Source organism: Acanthaster planci, unplaced genomic scaffold, assembly GCF_054643075.1.
Source record: "Acanthaster planci isolate LZ-2023a unplaced genomic scaffold, COTS_SCS Contig34, whole genome shotgun sequence".
Classification (NCBI taxonomy): domain Eukaryota; kingdom Metazoa; phylum Echinodermata; class Asteroidea; order Valvatida; family Acanthasteridae; genus Acanthaster; species Acanthaster planci.
In genome coordinates this window covers 3,736-26,880 of record NW_028257658.1, presented here as the reverse complement: position 1 = coordinate 26,880, position 23,145 = coordinate 3,736, and the positions used below count along the sequence as shown (strand labels likewise).

The 23,145-nt window shown below is 39.2% G+C and overlaps 1 protein-coding gene across 1 annotated transcript in view; it reads right to left on the bottom strand.

Annotated features, from left to right (window-relative positions):
* LOC110976102 (teneurin-3-like) overlaps positions 1–22,560 on the bottom strand; it is a 72,867-nt gene extending 50,307 nt beyond the window's left edge. Inside the window, exons 1-2 of the mRNA XM_022229101.2 lie at positions 22,083–22,560; positions 6,675–6,730 (exon numbers count right to left, since the gene is read on the bottom strand). The gene's annotated coding sequence lies outside the window, so the exon portion shown is untranslated. The remainder of the gene's footprint in view (positions 1–6,674; positions 6,731–22,082) is intronic.
* Between the last annotated feature and the right edge of the window lie 585 nt (positions 22,561–23,145).

Here is a 23,145-nt window from a genome sequence, read left to right as displayed (position 1 = left end):
TAGTTACACAGCATTACTCCAATAGTAGTTCATGAAAATACTCCACTGGCACTCCCATTCAAAACGAAGTTCTCCAATTTCTTGGTTGGGTAGGTGAACAGATGTAAATAGCAGAGGCAGTCACTGAGACATTTCAGTGTAAACATGCCACGTCCAGTGAAGAATAGCACTGATGACGACAGAAACAATCTTACATAGTGCATAGGCTAGGTGCCTGCATATAGCCAAAGAGCATGAAGAAGCATGGGGACAGAGACACTAATGAAGTTGCACTTGTACTATAGTGTTGCGATCCCCAGGAACAAGAAGGATGGTGTTTCCTGGCTTAAGATGTTCAACCCATCAGTCTGAGACGTGGCCTTCGCACGGTGATTATTTTTGCCACAGAAATACCACATGGGGAAGACTGGAGATAATTCACAAGTACTTAGAGCCAGGCTACAGTACTAAAACTACACTGCCTGCTATTTTGATTGCCAACATATTACACAGATAGGACAAATGTATAGTGGTTCACTTTACACAATTGAAAATCAAGCAAGCCTTAGACATCACATTACCATCAGCCATACATTGTATCACAAGTTATCAGAACTCAGAAGTGTTTCTGATATTTCCTCCCCCCCCAAAAAAAATATTGTGGTATCATCCACAAAACTACAGTATGCAAATGAGAATAGACCATTTGCTACAAGGGGGCAAGGAAAACATGGCAGGCAACTGATGAACGGTGAGAAGACATTCCTTCAAGATCTTGGCATTTTCACTCCCAGCACATCCATTAGCTGATGGATCACACCTATAATTCAGAGTGGAGAAAGTCATTACACATACAAGGAACTGTCCACTGCCTACACAAGGGGTGTGCAAACAGGAGCAACTTCAGCAATTCCCTTCTTCTAACCTGAAGGTCACTCCACAACCAGCACCCAGTGGGTGACGACAGAAATATTACAATGACTCATGGGATTGGAGGCTACTTTCCAGTAGGTACAAAGAAAAATTCAAACAGCAAGATCCATTTTGGCCAACCACCTTCCATCGTTTATGCCCAAAACAGGCAAATAAAATACCTTAGGTGAATTTGGGGGACATTCTCTGTCCTCTAACAGATAAATCAGAGAGATTTTTTTTAAGGGGGGAAGAGGGGGCAAACTTGGGTGGTGGCGAAAGATTTGCGAAAAAGGCACATTCTTTTGAGGACATGTCACTAGAAGAGGCGGGAAGCGGTAACAGGATTTCGGTCACTGCGGTTAGCTGATGAAAGGGAAATGATACATAAAAACGTTAATTTATTGCTGCATGTTTTATAACTGCTACACCAAAATTTCTTGGTATTATAAGTAACAATATCTGATTGATGGGGTTTCATTTTGTTAAAACAGCTTGGAATCTAAATATAGTCTGATATTGTCAAATAAAATTTGCTCTGACTTGAATGAGGTTCCAGAATTGCTGTCTTTTGGTGTAAGAATGGCAATTCAAATTTTTCAATGCGTTTCCTAATTTGAAGAATAAATATACTGAGATTAATCAAATAGTGTGTTGTATTGAGAAGGAAAAGTATAAAGATACATCTTGACCTTTATATAGCATTATGTTGATTCATATCAATGGGTTTAACTTAACTCCTATTATAAAGACATCAAGGATGACTACATCACAAGCAGCTGCTCCATTCCCATGTGTACAACCAGGTTACACCCTCGTCTAACACATAATTTTCACATCTACCGCAAGAATGTTCACCTGATATGGCAACAATTACTAAGATCAAATCAGGTAGCTCCCCCTCTAATTCTTCCTTCCATTATATTACTTTCTGGAAGCCAGGGGGCCACAGTGCACAGAGCTAGCAGTGTACCTGCCATTCCAGAATTCGTCAGGGATGTGTTGCAGGCAAGGAGACTAGGAAGCGGGAGAGTGGTCCTCATGCCTCATTACCTCCCGGTTATTCATGACTTGATTGGCTCGGCAACCACCTCATTGGGTTACGGCATGACCTCTGAGGTCGGTGACTGTCATTGTCTGGCACAATGACTGGCAGTTACGCAAATGAGGGCAAAGGAACATGACCTCAGGGGTCAAGTGAAAAGAGAGCAAGAAAGAGTGATGTTGAAGAAAAGCAATTATGCCTTCTTATTTCTTGTTCAAGAAACTGATTTGATGTTTTATTATGCTTACAAAATTGTGCACGTTCATGGGTTGCAATTATCAACATTTTTTTACATATGTGATAGGTCAATGTGTAGCAAACAAACATGAGCAAGATTTGGCCAATTATTCGCTATACATTTAGAGCTGTAATACTCATCAACCAATCACTTCCGACTAGACACCATGATATTTGCTAAGGGAAATTTACAAATTTGGCTGATTTCCTCCAGACAAACTTTCTTGTGAGATACCAAGAAAAGAAACCACATGTCATGGCAAGACAGCAGAGGACTATGGGCAGAGCCTGCAGTTACGCCCCCACAAAAGATCAGCTGCCAATCAGTATGGACAAAAAACTCAGATTGCTACACTAGTAACCTTGATCATCTAATCACAGCAGGGATGCTCAAACAGGGGACAGAAAGAAGTCTGTCAGTTTCACAGGCACCCTGCTGCTGCCATCAGTCCCAAATTGAATTTGTGCAACTGTCATTTCCAATGAATCAGAAATTTAAAAAAGCAAAATGGTAAATGGTTACAGTTTATCCTTTGAGAACGGGAGTGACTTTCATTTCAATAAAACTATACACTTTAGATATGGGCAAATCATTTCTGTAAAAATTGTGAAACAGTTAATGCAGGTCTTTACTTGGCACATTTGATACACATGCACACACACAAACCCCCATGTGCATTTCTCACAAAACCAAAGTGGAATCATCTTTCAATCCATCTTTTTCAGTGACTTGTGTAACTAACATACAAGTGAAAAGAAGCTGAAAATCAAAGTATCCTACATCATGAAAAAACTGAACCTCACCACACATTTCTTGAACGTAAGTCCAACTTCCGTACCATTTCCCTATTCATGTCACAACCATCAGAGACAGATGTTCTCTTAATAATAGGACAATAGTCGACACTAAATTATACGAATTCCTCTCACACACTTTATCTATTCAAAGGCCAATGGCATTTGAAATACTTTTAAGTTTAAACAGTCTTTTTTAACAATTTATCTGTTTAACAGTGGCTGACCACATACAACAGAGTGCTTGGCAAATATTAACAAATCTCTGTTGCAAGCACCAATGAATTAGTATATGCATGGTACCTGTATATGCTTCTTCATTTCTAGAAAAGTTAGGTTCAATGGCCTCATTTTGTCATCGTGAATTATCGTTCTCGTGCAACGTCAAGTATTTGTTCAGTACTCCGAAACATATTCCGTATAAACCGCAGATACACAGAGCCGATCGGCCACGTCATCCGGTCAAAGTACAGAAAAACATATATCCTTGGTACAAATATTATTAGGATCACAAGCAAACAGTTTTTTTTTTCTCCACTAAATCTCCCCGTTTTTATTTGAGAGGTGGGAATGGCTGGAGGAGGAATGTATGTAAATCTGTCGGCACGGCGATCAAGTTTGGTTTTGGGATTGCTGGTATGGCGGGCTTTCCTGGTAATTTATGATGAGTCATTGGGTTAGTGGTTCAGGGCAGTGAGTGTGCCTCAATTGGAATGTCCCTTTGTTTGTGACCCTATTATAACTGGCAAAAATTTGTCTATCTTTTGGTGCCATTTTGGGCAAACAGGTGGATGGTGGCCATCACATGCACAAGGCATCACTTGGACTGTCCGAGGTCATTAGTATTGGCACATAGCATGCTATTGCAAACCTATCAGCCAATATCGGAGATGGTTTGAGCATGGAGCTCCATGGCTTGAGACATGAAAAGGGCCTCAGTTGTATCCAAACAGACTATGTTTGACTTGTTGTTTTCTTCCTAAGTTCCATACAAGTCACTGTGCATGACTGTGTAAGTGCCACTGCAGGTACATGTAGGACAAAATAAAGTGTAACTTAACATATGGATTGTGAGAGATGACAGCACAGAGTTTATTACTATGAAAAATGAAAAAATTCCAATGGCAAAAATAGCACCCAAGACTGAAGGCTTTCCTTCACAAAAGTACATGTACATTATGCTGGGTAGTACGCATCAGGTACGTGTACATGTACTTGCATCACAGTACACAGCCACTGCACTGAACTACAGGTCAAATAAGAGTGAATGTCCTAAGCACCTGTTGGGGCAAAGCCAAGGTGTTGACTGGGGAAAATTCAACTGATGGCAATAATGGGTGCAAAGACCAAGTCAAGCTCCATGGATGGTTGTATAATACTTGCAATATAATGGTCACAGACATAAGACTGCATGGATTTGTTACATGTACAGTGTAAGGGCCCTATTAATTTAAATACTATATGCTCAGTGCTAATGGAAGTACACAGCTGGTGTAGAAATAATTATCTGCTCCAACAACTGTTGTAAATTAATTCTGAGGTGTGAAATATCATCCTTGCTTTACTGTGCATCACTCTACAAACCCTGTGTAGGCCTACGGTTTGAAAGTATACTGTGCATAGCAATTTCTATACACTTGTAAGTCGTTAGTTTACTGCAAATTGGGTAATTTTGCCCAAAGAGCAAAGGCCAGTCCATACTTCATGTTTAAGAACAAGAAAATGTAGCTGACACTGACAGCAGATGTCACATTGGAAGTGCAAGACCATGGAAATTTGCTTTGCTTTTGCTGTTGCCTGAGGTATAAACAGACTTCCAGTTGTAAAAAAAAATTAAAAATTGTAACTTTGTCCAAACCTACATGTATAAAGTACAAGCACTGTGTTTGATGACTCATTTCAAAGAATCATCACAAATTTTGAGATGGGGAAAAAAAGACCGGGATTTTCACAAAGTACACAAAGAAAGGACAACTCATCACCTCACCTTGCTGCATAACGAAACCACATCCATGAGCAATCCCGGCAAGGAAACCAAGCGTTTCATTTGAAAATGATTACAAAACGCGCTGACCTGATTGTTGCATGACGACTGATGTAGGGTGCGATCGTCTTGTGTGCCAAAGCCGGGCGCGCACAAAAATTCTTCCAAGGGAAAAGGATGAACCATTCAAAACATCTGACAGCTTTGCCTTCACAGTTTATGGCAGACCTATACACCGATTGGGCATGGTGTGACTGATGGAGTAATATGAGGTGCAGGTATATGTACATGTATTTATTCTGCAACACGTAAACAAAAAAGCCAGAATGGTTTCTTAGAATTTGAATTACTTCTCTTTAAGTTCTCCTTTTTATTCTTTTGTTTAAAGCAGAGCTTGATTGAAACATGCTCCACGTTGTTTCAGTGTTCATTTTCTGAGCACAGCCAACAGGAACTTGAATGGATATTAAAAGAGACCCACAAGTCTGACATCATTTCTGCCTCCTCAGCAAAGCAGCTTTTCAATGCATGAAATTGAACAATTTCTGTAACTGCTGTGATACATTATTTGAACAAGTTACTAAAATTTTGCATTATACATTACGTTAAGGACAGTGACATGAAGCGAATGCACAGACCCAAACTACAATGTTTGTTTTACAAATGTTTGACATTAATTCCTTAATATCTTTCAGAGAACAGAATCAAGCAGTATAGCTCGAAGCCTTCCACTCCTAAGTCCAATTCAATGTCATTATGATCACAGCCATTTACAATCCTTAAGTTCAGATGCAGACTAAGACCCTACCCCTCATGAATTGGTGGCAAAGAAAATCTGCCACTTCCTATTTTGAACCCTTTCAAAAATACCCCCATTTGATTTCACAGAGTTCATCTTGCACATGTACCCTACAATGCCAACCACCATCAAAAAAATGGAGTCCATCTTTGGAATTACAGCACTGACAGTGCCAAACCATCACAAATCAAACCTCTTGAGAAGTAGGCTCTCAACTCCCCAAACATACCATATATATATTTTTTTTCCTGTGGGCTGCTTTCACCCAATGTTGTGTTTACTGTGGAAGCACTACTGCTTGTTGTGTATACATGTATATTTGCTGAAAACCCCCAAAAAGCCACTTCAAGAGCAAAGCACGCCTGAAACCATGACCTTTGCAGCAAAGCACATGTCTGCATGTCTGCCGCAGGCGGAACAACTGTGACTCGGCCCATGCTCGGCCAAACGACCACTTTCTGGTCCCAAAGTCTGGCAAAACTTACAGAATTAGGAACTGTGCTGAGCAAACCCGCTCCTGTCGTGCACTGGGGAAAGTTTATACAACAGAGCAGCAGGGATCTTCCTGCCTTGGGCAGAGTTCAGGATCAGTGTTAGGCACGCTCTTGCGAGAGAAACTGTAAAGGACACCTGGGCAAACATAGGACAAAGACGTGGGCTTGTGTCTCAGGATAGTCTCAGGACAGTTCAAACTCTCAGGATATAATTGGAAACCAATTTGTATTTGTACATATGCTGTGTTCACAGATGCACGTATTTACAGCTCCTTCAGGATACAACTCTCCACAGGCTAACAATATGATATACTGTAGTACTCCATTGCTGAACACCATTCCTCACAGAAGGAATAATGTGTTTTTTATAACAAACTCTTCAAATTTCTGCAGATATTTTGAATAAAACAAATGATATATTTCACTCACCTTATGAAAGATGTCTACCATTCATGTATCATATCACTTCACTCTGATGTTCAGGCCTGCACAAAAGACGAAAGGTTTCAATAATTCATACATTTTTCTTAAACACAAAACAGTAAAATAAATATCCATATATATTGCAATCGTGCTTGGTGCAAACGTAAGGACAAACACAAAACTGTGACATTAGATGAAACATTCACAAGAGTTCGTGAAAACTGAACACTGTACTCAAGTGAACTTCGCTGCAAATATTTCGTGATATCAAATTCCCTTTGCCTTTCCATTTGTCAGAAGTAAAATCTGGTCTTCAACCTGGAATACACTGAGCACTTAAATATATTGCAGGGAAAAAATACCTTCATTCTATTCTTATAATGTAACTGGGAAGTTAAAGTTTCAGTAAATGTTTTGTTTTCTTCAGTGATATTCCAAAGGATTGAACTTAATTGACAATAAAACCTAAAATGGTTTCAATAGTTTAAATAAGCCTTAAATAAAAAAGACAGTATATACGGTTGAAATATTTCACATCATCATGACAGATGTCATTTCCATAACTGTAAAAGTAGACAAAACTGCAATGGAAGCACAGGGAATAGGCAGACAGCATGACTGGTATTGGTAATTTTCATAAACTCAGTCATGTAACAAGTGTAGGAATTCCACTGGTACCCATAATGTTGTTGAGCCACAGTACGTGTAATTATCAATTGATGATTACCAGCAAGTAAAACTCGGTGTAAATCTACCATCAATGCAAAATCTCTCTGCGATGACTATAATGTGGGTGGAACTGCCCCATCTGTGAAAACAACTCTTATCACTGAATGATGACGCCTGCTCCAACAAGGCAGGGATGGTATTTTTAACTTTTCTAAATTTAACAACAGTGGGGAAATGGCCTCAGTGATATCGTGGAGCTATCAACATTCTCACAGACACACTGGTGGAACCTTACCAATTGCTAATGGCTAAAACAACAAACAGCACATCATACCCAACAACAAAGATCAGAAGACGCCCAGTTGATGAAATATTCTGCTGCCCCTGACTCCCAGGATGCAGAAGTTTGAAGTAAGTTTCCTGGCTTGCTGGAATGTTTGAAGTACCATTAAAAGTAAATCACAGATTTTCCTGGGTTTGCAGCAGCTATATCCTGACTTAATCTGAAACATTGGTTCATGGTACAGCCAAATCACAGAGGAAATCCAAACAGCAAAGGGGGAGACATGGTGCAAAAACGTATGGCACACTATCTCAATTAAACCATAAAACAGGTGATAAAGCTCAGGGTATGACTTCCGTGGTCTCAGACCTGTCAAAAATATCACACTGGCCACACACATTATTCTCCCATTCACTCCCTTTATGAACTTGTCCACTGCATGGTCCAACGCTTGACTCAACATGCCAATCAAATCTATGATCCTCCATTCAGCCATTCACAAGTCAGCATGCTAATATGCTAATGACCAAGGTTCCCAGCTGGACTGTGGGGGCGGGGCCTGTGGCCTACATTATTATTTACTGCTAATCCCTCTCATAGACCAACTTCCTGTTTTATTGGCTGTTGTTGTAAGGGGTCCATACAGAAGTTGATACTTTTAGCGACATTCTGAACCCTTTACTCTGCTGTGAATTTTATGTCGTGCTGCACTACTTATGGTGGCATACAATCAATTAACTACACAACAAATCAGAAATAATACTATTCATTAAACTCTTGAGGGGACATTTGTTTCAGTACTGAGCAATATCACAGATTATTTCAGAAACGCTTTGCAGACTTTTGCTTAAAGGCCTATATCCAAAGAGCAAGGATTAACAGGAAGTCACTCTACCAAAAAATTACTTGTCATTCTTTGCCCGAAACGTTATGCACAAAGGTCCATCCTGCAGAAAACGAAGCCAATAAGATGTCATTACAGAATGAAATAAGGCAACTGCTGGTAGACCAACTGAATTAGTTCATTCTGAAACAAATTAAAACCAGTAATAATTTTAAACCTCAATATCTGACCAAAAATTGAAACTCTAGCTTCTAACTGTCATTATCCACAGAGATCAAATTGTTAAAACTGACATATAAACCAAAACGAACTTGCAGAATTTTACATATTGAAATTCAAAAAAATTGTGTGCACTCAGATAAGACCATCTAATACCTGTAAGTGTAGGCCTATACAGTAACTACACACAGTCCAAAGGGATACCTTAAACAATGAAAGAGTACTGATGTGGAACATCCAGTACACACATGAGACAATGGAAGTTCCTGCATAAGTTGCGAACTGTGGAGCTGGTCCCTGTATTAATTATCCACTTAGTTCTAGTATGCCATGTGGGTCAACAGAGGTGATGTAACAACTGGTCAACAAAACACACTGTCAACATCAAGCCATGGGGGACTAAGCAAGCTATCTAGCTAGTGAGTAATTGTGTGCACAAGCCAGGAAGGATTATACATCATGTTGACACTACACCAGAGGCTAGTGTTCCATAATACCCTGGGTGTTTACCAACAAGCCTGGGCACATCACCCACAGCTTACTGACCAGAGGAAATTAAAAGATGCAGGACTTGCTGGAGACAATAGACCTGTCTGGTCTGCATTATGGTGTGAGGAATTCTTTCCATTCAAAGGGTGCAGTTTTAAGAGTCAACATAGACAACCGATTGATAAACTAAAATAACAATCACTGCGGTCTCCTTTTACAGCCTTAATGACCCACCATGACCAAAACATTAATCATGAACTAAATATTACCAGACTTCTGAGTTCTTTTCATGACTTGTTCACATGATTCGATGGGATATACATGTACACGTGAAAAGTGTTCAAGTTGGAGGAGGACAAGTCTTCAATCTCAGCAGTGTACATGTACATCTCTCTCTCTCTCTATATATATATATTACCATGGTGTTATAAATAATACATGTACAAAGACAATTTTTTTTAAATATTCATAGTGGCAGTGGGGGGGGGCAGAGAATGAATGGCCCAAAGTTTGAAGGAGTGTATTTTTTACTACTTGGTTTTGCAATTAGAGATTGGTTTGGAGAGTCAAGGGGTGAAAAAGGCCAGTCCTGTTGCCCAGCATAAAGCCACAAGTGACCACTAAATGAAACAGTTCCAATAAAGGCCTGGTTATAAAGACTTGATCTCAGTTAGGCTGAGGGTGACCAGGAAGTGTTTTACTGCTTAGGGAGTCAAGGACCACTGACCTCTCTGCTTGGTCCCACTGCTCACAATCAGCACCTCAATTCTCATGGGAATGTCATTCTCAGTATTACATGTACAAGTAGCTCTGCAATTCTCGAGTGATTTCTTGTTCTACACATTATTGTTATTATCATTATTACGGTTTATTAAAAATCTGCCCCTTACAGCCCACTAGCTGAATTATGGGACAGATAACATATACAAAATTTAACAAATACATATAGGCTAAAATTCAATAAAAAGTACTTACCACATCAAAACATAAAACAGAGCTATAAATCAAACCAAAAAGGTTCTACATACACATATACATGCAGACACAAAAAAAAATGCACATTAAAAATTTATCTACGAGAACAAATACATTAATGAGATGGTGGAAACACACTAAGGGAGTTATTTACAAGTCTGTTAAAATATGGAACTGGACTGTTTTTTCTTTAGAAGAGTTTTTTTACATGAAGCGTTCTTGATCTTAGATTCATTGGATGGGAGCTTTTGGATTTGACAAACTATCTATAAAATTTATTTGAGTTTTATGATTTTAAAGCAAAATTTGAACAAAGCATGATTCTTGTAGTGTACAAAGGTTCCAGGCCCAGAGTGGTTAGTGCTTGATTGTAATGATTATATTTGTTACTTTAAATAATGTGAGAGGGTTTTTTTGGATGGATTCTAATTGATCAGAAAGAGCAAATGAGATGCCAGAGTGCCATAAGGGTACTGCATTTTCCAAAATGGGTCTAATATAACCCTTGTACACAGTCACTAATTCAATGATAGTAACACCATTCATTTTCAGTTTCTAGGGACCTTTCAACTACATGAGCAATGTGCATATCCCATTTCAAACTGTGCAGAAAGGTGACGCCAAGTAATTTGGCATGCTGAACCTGCTGAGGTGAGACATCTAATATGGAAAACTGAGCAACAGGGGGTTCTAACCCCGCCAAAGAAAATTTGCATAACGAGATATTTGGAAGGATTCAAGGACGGTTTGTTATCATACAGCCCAATCACTCAAATTGTTTAAATCATCGTGAATCTTACTAGTAGCAGTAATGTGCTCTTTTTTCACCCAATGGTTAAATCATCCACATCTTCAGCAAAGACCACTGTATGGCTATTTGCAGCAAAACCCCACGGGGTCCCCCCACACCCATCAGATTGGGATGAGGCACTTTGACACCATCAGAATTGTCCATATCAACTCAAACTTAACTCTGGGATTTGACAACACCTTTAGTTTCTCTTTTTTTACAGCAAGAATACCACATGGCTCCTGCAAGAGGGAAGCATTATCTGGTAATATCAGACTTGTACTGGACCAGACTTGAGAAGCTCTAGCTGATACAAAAAGACAGCAACAATTAAACCCACTCATATAAATTAATAGAGCCAATGGCTTATCAACAAGTGTGTGGCCTGACATTTACACTACACCAGTGTTGATGCAGCTCAGGTGCTACCCAAAAAACTCCTTATTTCAAGGGATCCGATTTCTTGGGATATATAACATGCATACATTTCAATGGCATCCTGGCTAAAAACCCCTTGACATCAAACAGTTTGAAAATCAGGGTTTGAATGCGGCATATGTGACTTTTTGTGCAAGCATCCAGTTTGATTGACATTGTTAGGAGGTATAGGAGGGACCAACGCAACGGATGCTCGCTTGCAAGTAGTACATGTATCTATGACATCAGTGCACATTTGCTGATTAATTATGCAAGATGATGCCTTCTTGACCCCTACATTTTGACCAATCACAGAACATGTATTATGGGCCACAGCTCATCACAGTAAGCTTGATGATGCAAAGAAAAACATGGACTCCCCAAATAAATACCTGGTCCTATCACATGCTGTATTGTTCAGTCTGGTTAGGCCTATGTACGTTTAGCTGGGTTAAAGGTGGTCTGTATTTGTACATATTTGCCACACAAAACTTTTAAAAACCCCACATTTTTCCAGGACTGAAACACTCTTGATTATGCTTTTCACTGAGGCTGCCTAAACCTGGTCAGTAGATCTTGTCAACTGACAAAGTATTGTCAACTTGACATCGACCAATCAATAACCTTTCGCAGATTTCTATTCAAAATGACATCACAGAATCTCTTAAGTCAGCTCTTATTAGCTAGCACACAGGGGTACATATATCAGACATGCACATACATGTACAACAGACATTGTTTCGGATAGGTGGACTCAGTTGAACAATGGATGACACTCAGAAAGCTTCAGACTTTGTCCCAGATGCTGGCTGAGTGGCTGGCCTACTTCTACAGTCTCACCCTTCCTCCTCCTAACCATGAAGACTGAGGACAGCTGGTCAAGGATCAAGGCTCAGCCATCACTCATTGCCCCAGTATGATGCTGTATGATCTTTACTGTTTGTCATTCTCCCTGACTGCTCTAAAGATCTATCCTCCAGAGGACTAGTAGGAAACAAATGTAGCTTGACTCAACTTAACCATGACTTATCTCAACAGCTTTACCATACACAACAGATATAAACTCACACTGCAAGTAACCTGGCCTGTCATCAGTTCTGAAGTAATAGCAAGATTGTTAAGGAAAATGGTTTTGAAGTTTAGCCTTAACCACCTAAAAAATATCACAAAGGATAAGTATCAATACAGAGCAGATTTTTTTAAAGTTGAAAATTGGTGTTTCAAGGAAATCAGAAGACTGTAAGTTATCATAGAAATCTGCAGCTATTCTGGTAACTTTAGGTTAATGATGATTGACTACATATACCACCATACAAGTTTGTGATTTCACTTGGCTCAATTTTGCTCTCTCTGATATCCATGTTTGCTTATTTTCCATAAGAAGGTATTGGCTATGTTTCTTTAATTCAAACTTTGCAATATCATTATTACTTCCGGTGCCTGTCAGCTGAATGACAAAAATTTACCAAAATGTTTAAAACTTGAACTGACAAATAGTGTGCCAGATACTGTCTGACTCCCACTCATTGTGTGCCAGTTGGCTACAGTTCTCCATCAGTAGCAGTAGCATTCACTGCCCTGGTAATTCAGAGAGCAAGCACAGGATATGACATGCCCCTTCAACCTTTGCAAATGATTGAACAGACGACCCACAAATGAAATGATTCAATAAAACACCGGGGCAGGGGGGACACCAGGGAATCAGTTGCCTGGTACTCTGCCCTGCCTGATACCCTCATCACTGGGCTCTGTGGCTTCTGGGAGCAGACTGCCAGCACCACCCCAACAGTTCATACTCCCCCTGGGGTCACCTTTTCAGGACAATTTCTTCTGAAGTCAAGATAAACACATGTCATGTCTGCACATGGCTGGCCAAGATGATTGAGAGATTTTACCAGGCAGGGAAAACCTCCCTGATACAGAATTACAGATTGCTGGACTAGTTTTAATAATGAAACAGTTCAATACTACCCACTGAAACTGGCCCCAATTTAATTTCTTTTTTTTCACTTTCATGTTTCTCCAATGCAACTGAGTTTGAAAATGTTCTTCAGACCGAAGAAAAAACTACGGCAGCAAGGAGACAAACATGAAAGATGAATGAAGAACAACGGGCACAAAAAGATCCAAGGGGCACTGCTGTGCTTGGATTTGAAGAGAACATTTTTGAAGCAGTATCTTCAGCAACTTGAGAAATATTTACATTCAGAGTCAACACATATGATTTATGCAGTACTGTAGCTGTTCAACTTTATATAGGCCTATGTCTTTAGCTAAGAATTAAAAAATTTCCAGTCTAATTTCGCTCGAAAAATGTTGTTCTATATTTCATAGTAAAGCAAGAAAATAACGTCCCTCTTCTGTTCAGCTTCTGATTTATAATGTACTGTACATATATGTACTTCTGCATCCAAGTACATGTACATGCATCTTTTTCCAGGGTGTGCCCAAAGCATTTATTTTTATACTTCAAAATGTTGGCGGATAGGCTTCTGTGACCATTCTGTCAACCCGCCAATAAGGCTCTGACATCATGATTAACCCAAGCAGCTAGCGCCGTGGAAAAGCCAAGCAAAGTTACGTGGGCAATCTACTCTGAGTAGGAGCAAGAGAGAACGTGTTTTACATTGAAAAAAACAAAAGAAAATGACAGTCTTGGTGGGAACTCATCACGTGAGCATTAGGTTCGTGCCCATTTATGCATGGGGTGTACTGAGTACATGCGACTGATGTATGTTGGAATGTATGGTCTTCGCATGAACACTGGACATGTGCACAAGCTTAGTTCAAAAACTTCACACCCGTCTCCCCTTTGCCAGTGAGGTACACTTCAACTCCGGCCGGTTCAACTCACTGTGCATACATGTACTGTACATGTACATGTACATATATGCCTCACAACAGTGTAAGTGCACTACCACCATTTGATTTGGAAACTTTTTGTCTCCTGGCATCTGTTGCCCATAAATTCCATAAAATGTGGACCAAACAGGTGGCGAGGTTGCTAAAGAAATGCAGTTTGGTCTTTCTTTGGGTCTCCGACACAGATGCAACTTGCACGAGCCCCAATAACTCACACAAAACCAATCTTTCTTCCTTCACGGTGCCCCATTACACTTTACAGGTGTGTCTATCTTCCACGCAGACAAAATTTATGATTGCTGTGTTTACAGACATATTTGGGGAGGTATGCTTTTATTTATGGGTGTCATATTTCAAAGTACTGTGTTCCAGTAATTGAATACATATGTTCTGTACAAGAGATTATGCAATAAAATTCGTTCCCCAGATACCATCCTCTGGTAAATGAATATTTCTACTTTTTCCAGACTAGCCTAATGTACACGTACATGTATGTACGAATTACTCTCCATAGATGTTAGGGTATGGGATCAACTTGTTGGCATTCCTTTATGGCTTAAAAATTTTTGTTTTCAGACACAGTTCATGAAAACAAAGTGCTACCATTCAACAGTATTAAGTTCATGGGTAAGTTTTTACATCTCCTGATGTGCTATATGGATGATACATCTCATATTATCCATCCCAAAATCACAAATCGCTGTCTCATGTAAATGTAAGCAAGATCCACAAAACAAGTTTTAAAAACACACAAATATGAGGCAATCACATAAATCTGTTAAAAAAAAACACTGTGGGTGTTTCATTTAAATAAAGAGGTGAATACATCTCATGGAGTGCAACTTATTTTAGGTAGATTTCCAACATTTAATATTCAACAAGTTAAACTTTCAGCACACAAAAGGCATGACATTCAAACAGAATCCAATGAGAAAAAATGTAGCAGGATTACTCCTTATTTAATATAGCTTCACAGGTCAAAGTTCACATCAGTCAACTTTGACACCAATACCACTGTGTGCTGGTACCCACAGCACCACCAACAAACTGGTCATAACTCAAAATATGACCATTTATTTGGCTCTGAAAACTGCCCCTGAACTGCACATCAAATGCCACACCAAAGACACTGGGCTTTTTGTATACGTTGACTCCGTGCCAAGAGAAATATACAGAGTTGTCAGTCTGGTTCAGCTTATTGGCTCGGGTCCCTTTCATTTTAGATGATTCATTGTGATGGTAACTGACAAGTCAGATTTCACATTAGTGTCAAGTCTATTTTTTTTTCTTCTATCAAAGTCAATGCACTGTTATCTGGGTGGTTAAAAAAGGACCTGAAAAAAACAAAAAACCCGAAAGATGAACTAGTGGCGCACGGTTTGTAAGTGCAGTTCCATGTATGAAACCAGTAAATGGCTGAAATTCTGATTGCAAATGCTTGGCAAGGACACGAAGTCCCAACATTTCAGAAATTAACATCCTCACAGTTTTCACAAAGAGGAGAAAGCTTCACCAGAGAGTAAAACCTAGGTTTCAAGAAAAGCGCATTCAAAGTTGGTCTCTTTTCAAATGCTTCTTGTCCAAAGTATTTTGCATTCCTTTGACTTAACGAATGCTACTCCATGAAAGAGGGGATCTTAAATGACACAAAATGACAAAATAATATTGGGAGAAGTCAATTAAAATTGTTCATTTTGTAAACAAACACATTTGTCTGTTTGTGAAAATGCTCAAATTTGCATGACTTTTTGTCCCTTTGTGAAAACAGCACACACAGTACACGCTTTGCCACAACACGTGCATTTCTGGGGTCAAACATGTCTCTTTGTACAAACTGCAGAATGAGTTATGCCCATGGTTTTGCCCTGTTTTTCCAATGTTACACCCATGGAAGACAAAGTTGTCTCTTTGTAAAGATGAAAAATCTGGTTTAGTTGAATTTTGCCCACAAGGATCATCATGATTTGGCTGATTTCAGTAGACTTCGTAAAAAATGATTGTACCAAGTTGTAGGCATCAAATATCCTACATGTAGTTAATATTTCCCCCAAATTAAAAATGAACAAAATTCCTGATTTTGGGCCAATTTGTCTCTGTGAAAATGGTGACGATATGCACGTAATAATTAGTCTGAAAATTGTAATTTAGACAGAAAGTCATGAAAGGGGTTTTAATGACTAAATAATGAAACCCTCACATCTTTTATGCATGTAGTTGTATGCCAGCTTATACTGATATTTTCCCCCCAAAAATTTCTTAAACCATACCTCCCAATAAATATCAAAACTCAGAGCTACAATGTAAAAACCTGTTAAGCATATTACACAATATATGCTGACGACAAATGCTGCTGGTACTTTCATTTCTTTGACAAAGAGTGGGATGAGGAAATTCAACACAGCAAGATGAGACTTTTCATTGAAGGTATTACTGTTTCTGGAGTCTAGACACAGAGCTAATTGAGGAAATTAGCCAAACTTGCTGGAACTCAATTCGCCACAAAATAATAGTTTGCCTTTCTGTCTTATCTAGGCTAGGAAACAAAAGTTGGATATGTTACTTCACACTCACAAACTCGCCAATCAGCATACGTTTCCAGAGAACAACATACTGTCAGTATCAGATAAAGTGAGATATCATGCTAGTCCTTTCGCTTTCTGTGATCTCGATGAGCACTCATTGCCTTATCAGTGACGCATCCTCATCAAATTTGTAGCGTGCCGGAGTAATATTTATTCGCTTGGTTGAAAATGAGAGAAATGATAATCGGGCCTGCAAGCTCGGCACATGTTAGAGTAATTAAGACAGTGTAGCTTCAAACTGTTGATGTGTAACCTAAATGCCACTGGGGTGAGGTCTGCAAGATGTGGATGGACAGATTCCTAGGATCTCCCTCATCTTGCAGCGGACTCGGTCCTCTCTCAGATGCGGATCTGCTGAGAGATGCAGGGCAGGGATTTTCTGGAAGTAATCAGCCAAAGAGTCTGCTTAAGCTGGATTCCATTGTGGCCAAGACAAGATTAGCCTGGCAGACAGAGAGGGACAAGATCAAGGGGGGGGGAGATGTTGAGGCCCTTGATTTATGAAGGTGGAGCTCAAAAGTGCAGGGATGAGTGCTCTCCAGGATACCAAGTGTGTTACAAGATAAGCAGTGTTACAAAGTTTTGACCAATCGTGCCTGTACATATCATTTATCAAACAAAGTCTGAAGTTGACTCATCAGGGAGATTCTTTGGCAACACAAGGCATATTATAGCTTATTGTCTGATCAGGTTGATTTCCCCACATCTGTGGAACCTTTGCACTTCTTACACCTGTCATATGGGGAAAAGAACTTGTCATACAGAGGTTAAGATAAGTAGTAACATTTACATATTGTTAAAGTTTTATAGCGGTATGAGTCTCGATGTACACTTTAGATTTTTTTATTACATCGTGTTTCTGTAGCTGTTTTTGAACATTTTGCAAGTATTTTTTGCACTGCTTAAATGAAGAAAACTTATGCATTAGTGAGTTTCTGCACTGCACATTTGTATGGAAGATGAACGTAAAAATTACAGCGTAAAAAGAGACGACCAGCATTTCTAGTTTTGCTGCACCATGTACAAGTATGTACAATGTATTACTTAAAAAATCATTCTCTCTACGAATCCCATTTAAACTGAAAACATCTGTAATTACTCTTTGTACTTTCCGCCTAAAAAAAGATTGCTACATCCCTTTCCTTGTTACCATCATCATTGATGATCTTCACAGAAAATGCTAATTTTGTTCACAGAAAGTGATAATGTTGGGCAATGTTGTGCAAACAATGATGTTGGAAAGCAGCCACCATTAGGGGTCAGAAAGGTCTCATCTTTACAATATATTTCATATGTACATCTATGATTACTGTTTATATTATACTCCAAAGGGGAGGTTGCAAAGGTGTCATTCTGTTACCATCACAACGCTTAGCTTTACTTGGTCCTTAGAAAGTCCAAATTTCAAAAGAAATGTCTGTGAAAGTGGGACTCCTTTGATGAAGAAAAACAGCACTAGATTGTAGGTCCTAACTTACTACAATTATGAAAAACATGATACATTATGAAAATCCTTTCCAATAACTCTGTTTGTTACCCGCACAATTACCCAGGTCTACATACATTTCTTAACTTTTAAACAAGAGGTTTTAAACCAATATGATAACATTTTAGACCTCAAAAGCCTGATCTATATATAATATGCAGACTTGTAAAACTTTGCTAACTTTTCATCAGTGGAGGCCCAGTAAGAACACGTAGACACGTATAAGCAGCATTCATTTTGAGTCCTGTCACTGCCTTAATAAGAGGGATTCGGTAAAGAAAATGCCAAGCAGGAGGGTTAAGAGGAGAAGAGAGATAAGACAAGATGAAGGCAGAATGACTATTTGAAGAGAGATGAAGAACGGCCTCCTTCATAATTGCCTGAGGAAGTGGTGAAAGAGGGAGCGCAAAAGTTCTGAAGCAATCAGCGTTGAGGCTGCAGAGGTTAGGTCACATTTCAAATTCCATTTTTGCCCTCTTTTCTTATCAAATGAAAGAGAAGGAGCAAGATGATAAACTTTTTGCATACCAAGTGAAAAATTTGAAATCTGCATAAACGTTGAGACAATATCTTAAAAACCGGTTGAATGAATTTCATACAGGGTCCTGAATTTCAGTTATAAAATGGGAGTATAACATACCAAACTTCACTAATTATTTTCCATCAAAGAGAAACTGGATATTGTCTAGATGTCATATGATGGGTTCATCACTGTTGCAATTAACAAAAACTTACACACGAATCTGGCAGTTTGGGCCATTTGTACATAATTTTGACACATTCTTGTTTATGAGGTTTACTATACTGCCACAGCGCACAAAGATCAGAATCTGCAGTCATTCAACATTACTTTTGATGAATAAATAGCAATGCATGTTGCATTCTGTGTGGATATTGAAGAACAACTGCAATATCTGTACAGAGTTGGAAGATGCATTTTTGTTTTGCTTTCTGATTGTTCAATTTATCTAATTTAAATTTTTTGGGGGGGAGGGGAGGGGTATTTAATATAAGAAACTAATTCAAATGCACGAAGAAAAAGACCTCCTGTACTGGTGCTCCCAAACCCTAGGCTAAAGGGCCTGCATCAGAATGTGCACACACAAGTTAACGAATCCTGCGGTATCAATAAAGACATATTTTTGCATTGGGCTGCACCTAAGTCCAGGTTTTCATTGCGGCTGCGACAGATTTACGTGCATTCTAATTTGGCTTATTGGAACGTGAAACCTGGAACCGGCCCATAAAACACTGCACTCCACCTGTACACACCGAACACGGGGACATGTCCGGCTGGAGACGTAATTGGATTTTGTCCCTCCCATGCGATTGAGAAGTATATTGGTGACAGTTTCCTTTTTTGTGCCTGTTCTCTTTCCTCTCCTTCTTCTTCCTTCCATACTCACTCAACAATGACTCGGGGTAAGGTATCAGAAAACTAATAAAAAGGAAATTTATGACTGTTTGAAAAGTATACTATTTCGTCTGGGCTATTTATGCATGGCTGAGCTAACGTGTTTGTTTTTGTGACCCAACAATTAAACACTGTATCTCCTGATTTCAGGAAAAATCAAACTATTTTTGTATAAATGTTGAATCTGTTTCACCACTCTCATTGATGTTTTTGGAAAATCACAGAAAAGTATTTCAATATCAATAAAAGAATACTGAAATATAATGAAATATTGACAGGCAATTATACAAATTAAAATGATACAATAATTCCTGTTTTAAAACAATTACAAAGTTTGAAACATTTTTGGATAATGTTCAACTTAGAAAAGGTCCAAAAGTCAAGGAATAAACTGTGGACTACATGTACATTGTACATGTACATACCCTGTATACCTACATGTACATGTATGTGCATATCTTCACTTTCCAGTCTCCCCCCCAAGAAAAAAGAAAATTAAAGAACAATACAACTATCGCTCAAAGAATTTCTGGGCACAGTGAAACATTTTAGCCTGGAACTGAAACACATCCAAATTGACACTGGCTGACTATCAGTAATGGTGCTCCAGACCTTCAGATCTGCTCTCAAGGCCTAAAGTGACCACTGAAATTTAATGCTTTGAAGTGTTTACTTCATGTAAACACTATACATTTTTAATGGTACATGTAGCATCGAGGTGGGCACATAGTAAATGGATACAAATATAATATGGATGACCAGTTTAACAGTGACGGTGGACTGGATGCTCAGTGACGTATGCTTATATCTTAGTTTTTATCTTTCAAGCTAGAGTTGCCTAAATGTTGATGTCACATGAACGTTTTCTCCAGAAATTCAAAGCCATTTCAAAATGCGGAAAGAGTCATGCTGTGTACATGGATGAACATGCATGTAGGGGGTCTTCACAAATACCCCGGTGTCATTCAAATGCATGGAGACATTTGTTTCTTATACATGGTGAACCAAGGAGGAAAACTTCAATGGGTGAACTACATGTAACTACATGGTCGCTATTATTAATATGTCCAATGAGTATATAGCCCAGCTCTTCGTATTCTCCAAGCTTAAAATTTTATGACAATCATTAATCACATTCGAAGTATGGTTTAAATTACAATCAAAACCAGTATCCGTATAGTTGTTTTCACTTATATTACCTGGTGGTCTTTTTGGTCACAAAGGATAGAAAATAAACATTTGGGGTCTTCTACTTCTAAGAATGCACAACTAAAGTATTCCAGATTGGCCCCCACTCAGCTTGATGGAGTTAGCAATAATACTATACACATATCTCATTACTCTCAGTGTTTCCGGGGAGAAGTGAAGACTACAAACAGTCACTGGGTCCCACAAGGAAAACGTACAAAGCAACATCCAAAATGCTTTCAGAATGCTTTATCAAACATGGTACCTCAAATGAAACTGAAACATTTTTCATACACCTACATCAGCATCTACAAGGCCTTGTTCCATAAAAAGACCAATTTTAGACCACAGACTGCATAACCAGGAGAATGACTTCCCAATGAAAACCAATAACACTGCCGCAACTTCCCGTTTGCCTGCGGAGCAGTTCCCAGCGTGCAGCCTGTACCCTGGCCATAACATTGGGGCCAGGCTATATGAAGGAATGTCAAGACTGATTAGGGACTGGCCAGGGTGGCAAGAAACATGGCCCAGTTAATTGTGCAATACAAGTGTCCTTGCCTGTTCCCTTTCACATGTATTTGTCTTAAATTTTGGCCAGGACAAGAAAACTTAGAGGTGTTTGGACAGCTAAAAGGTGACTTAGATTAAGGAAAGTGCGAAGGTCAGTTCAGTGACTTTATAGCACAATTAAAGAAGTGTACAGAATTTGTCAGCAAAACTCAGCATGACTTTTTTTGTTTTTAACAGCCAATGATTTCCTGTTAAGCACGTCAAGGAAATGTGTGCCAAAAAATTAGTTTCATTTCATACTTCATTGTAATTTGTATCAGTCAGACAGGATGTTAATATCACACTTTTTACACCAATGTCAAGTTTTTTACCCATAACAAATGATTTACATAATAAAAATGGCAAAAAGCTGTTTACCCTGCTTCTTAGATATATTTGGCAGGATATTTTATTCCTCATATTTCCAACCTCCAGCCTGTTTTAAGAATGCGGGTAGTAGTATTTATCAGAATTCTATTTCTCTTAACCTGAACAGGATACTTTCATGTCAGTTTTGTCCTTTTTCAAACAGGCAAACATCCTTTCAGAATCATTCAAGAATTTCTGTCAAAAAATGCCCAGGCCATGGTATGCAGGTACATGTACTAGTGCTGATATACATGTACACATAATGGAAAGCTTACCTGTAGTTAAACTAGTTTAAGTTGAACAGTTCCTGATCAGAAGATACAGTGAAGAGACTCATCTGCAAATTAGCGAATCCATGAGCACAAGACGAGTTCACAAAGTGGCCCACCTTAGATTTGGGTGAAAATATCGGCAGTTGACACTCCAACATGGAAAACAAAGCTGCCCAAAGAATGCGTCTGTTGTCCTCTGACAGAAACCAAATGGCGTCAACAAGAAGTGTTGAGTGCTGAACTTTGGCCAAAGTGTAGGGAAAATTTATGGCGGAGATGACCGTGATCGCAGTTCAGAGTGAAAACCACAAGTTCACTTAGGAAGAGTCCTTGTCAGCTGTGTGAGGTCAATGTAGTCTTAAAATGGCCCTAAAAAGATGAGAAACTGAAAGCATACTCGAGCAACTTGTGTGCAGGCCAATGTGCACATCCACAGACCGCAAATGCAAGAAAAAATTCTGCACGAGAGAGAGTGTGAACAGCTATGAGGACCAAGATGGACCTTTTTGGAAACCTCTCATTCCTTCCTCAGATTGAAGACTGCACAAGTTATGGACCAGCAACATCAGAAGGTCTATGGAAATTGAGAAATGATAACGATGATGTCTCAACTAACGATGTCAAAGTCCAAGTCATGAAGTAGTCCAAACATGCTAGGCAGAGTTTATGGAGCTCTTTTGCACCACAGAGTCAACTAGAAAGGGTATCCCATCCATACAAATCACTACGGTGATACTGCAGATGCTCATGAAAAATCAGCAGTAGGGAATTGCTCATTGGCTTCAAGTCAGCAATCAAAATAGGAGTGAAATACACCCAGTGTACAAACACACTTCAGTGAAGTTGTCTTCAACCCAGCTCTTTCTCTCAAGTCATGGACGCAGGATGGTGATACAGGCATACCAAACACAAGACATGACCCAACTGCTGTCGGGCACTGTTATCTGGTGATGGGGAGTGTTTTGCTGCAACATCAAGGCCGCTGGTTCACAGTGACAGCGGTCCAATGAGAGTATGATGTTGTGGGTCCGGGCGGTTCCGTTGGCTGGCAGGCATGCATGTTCAA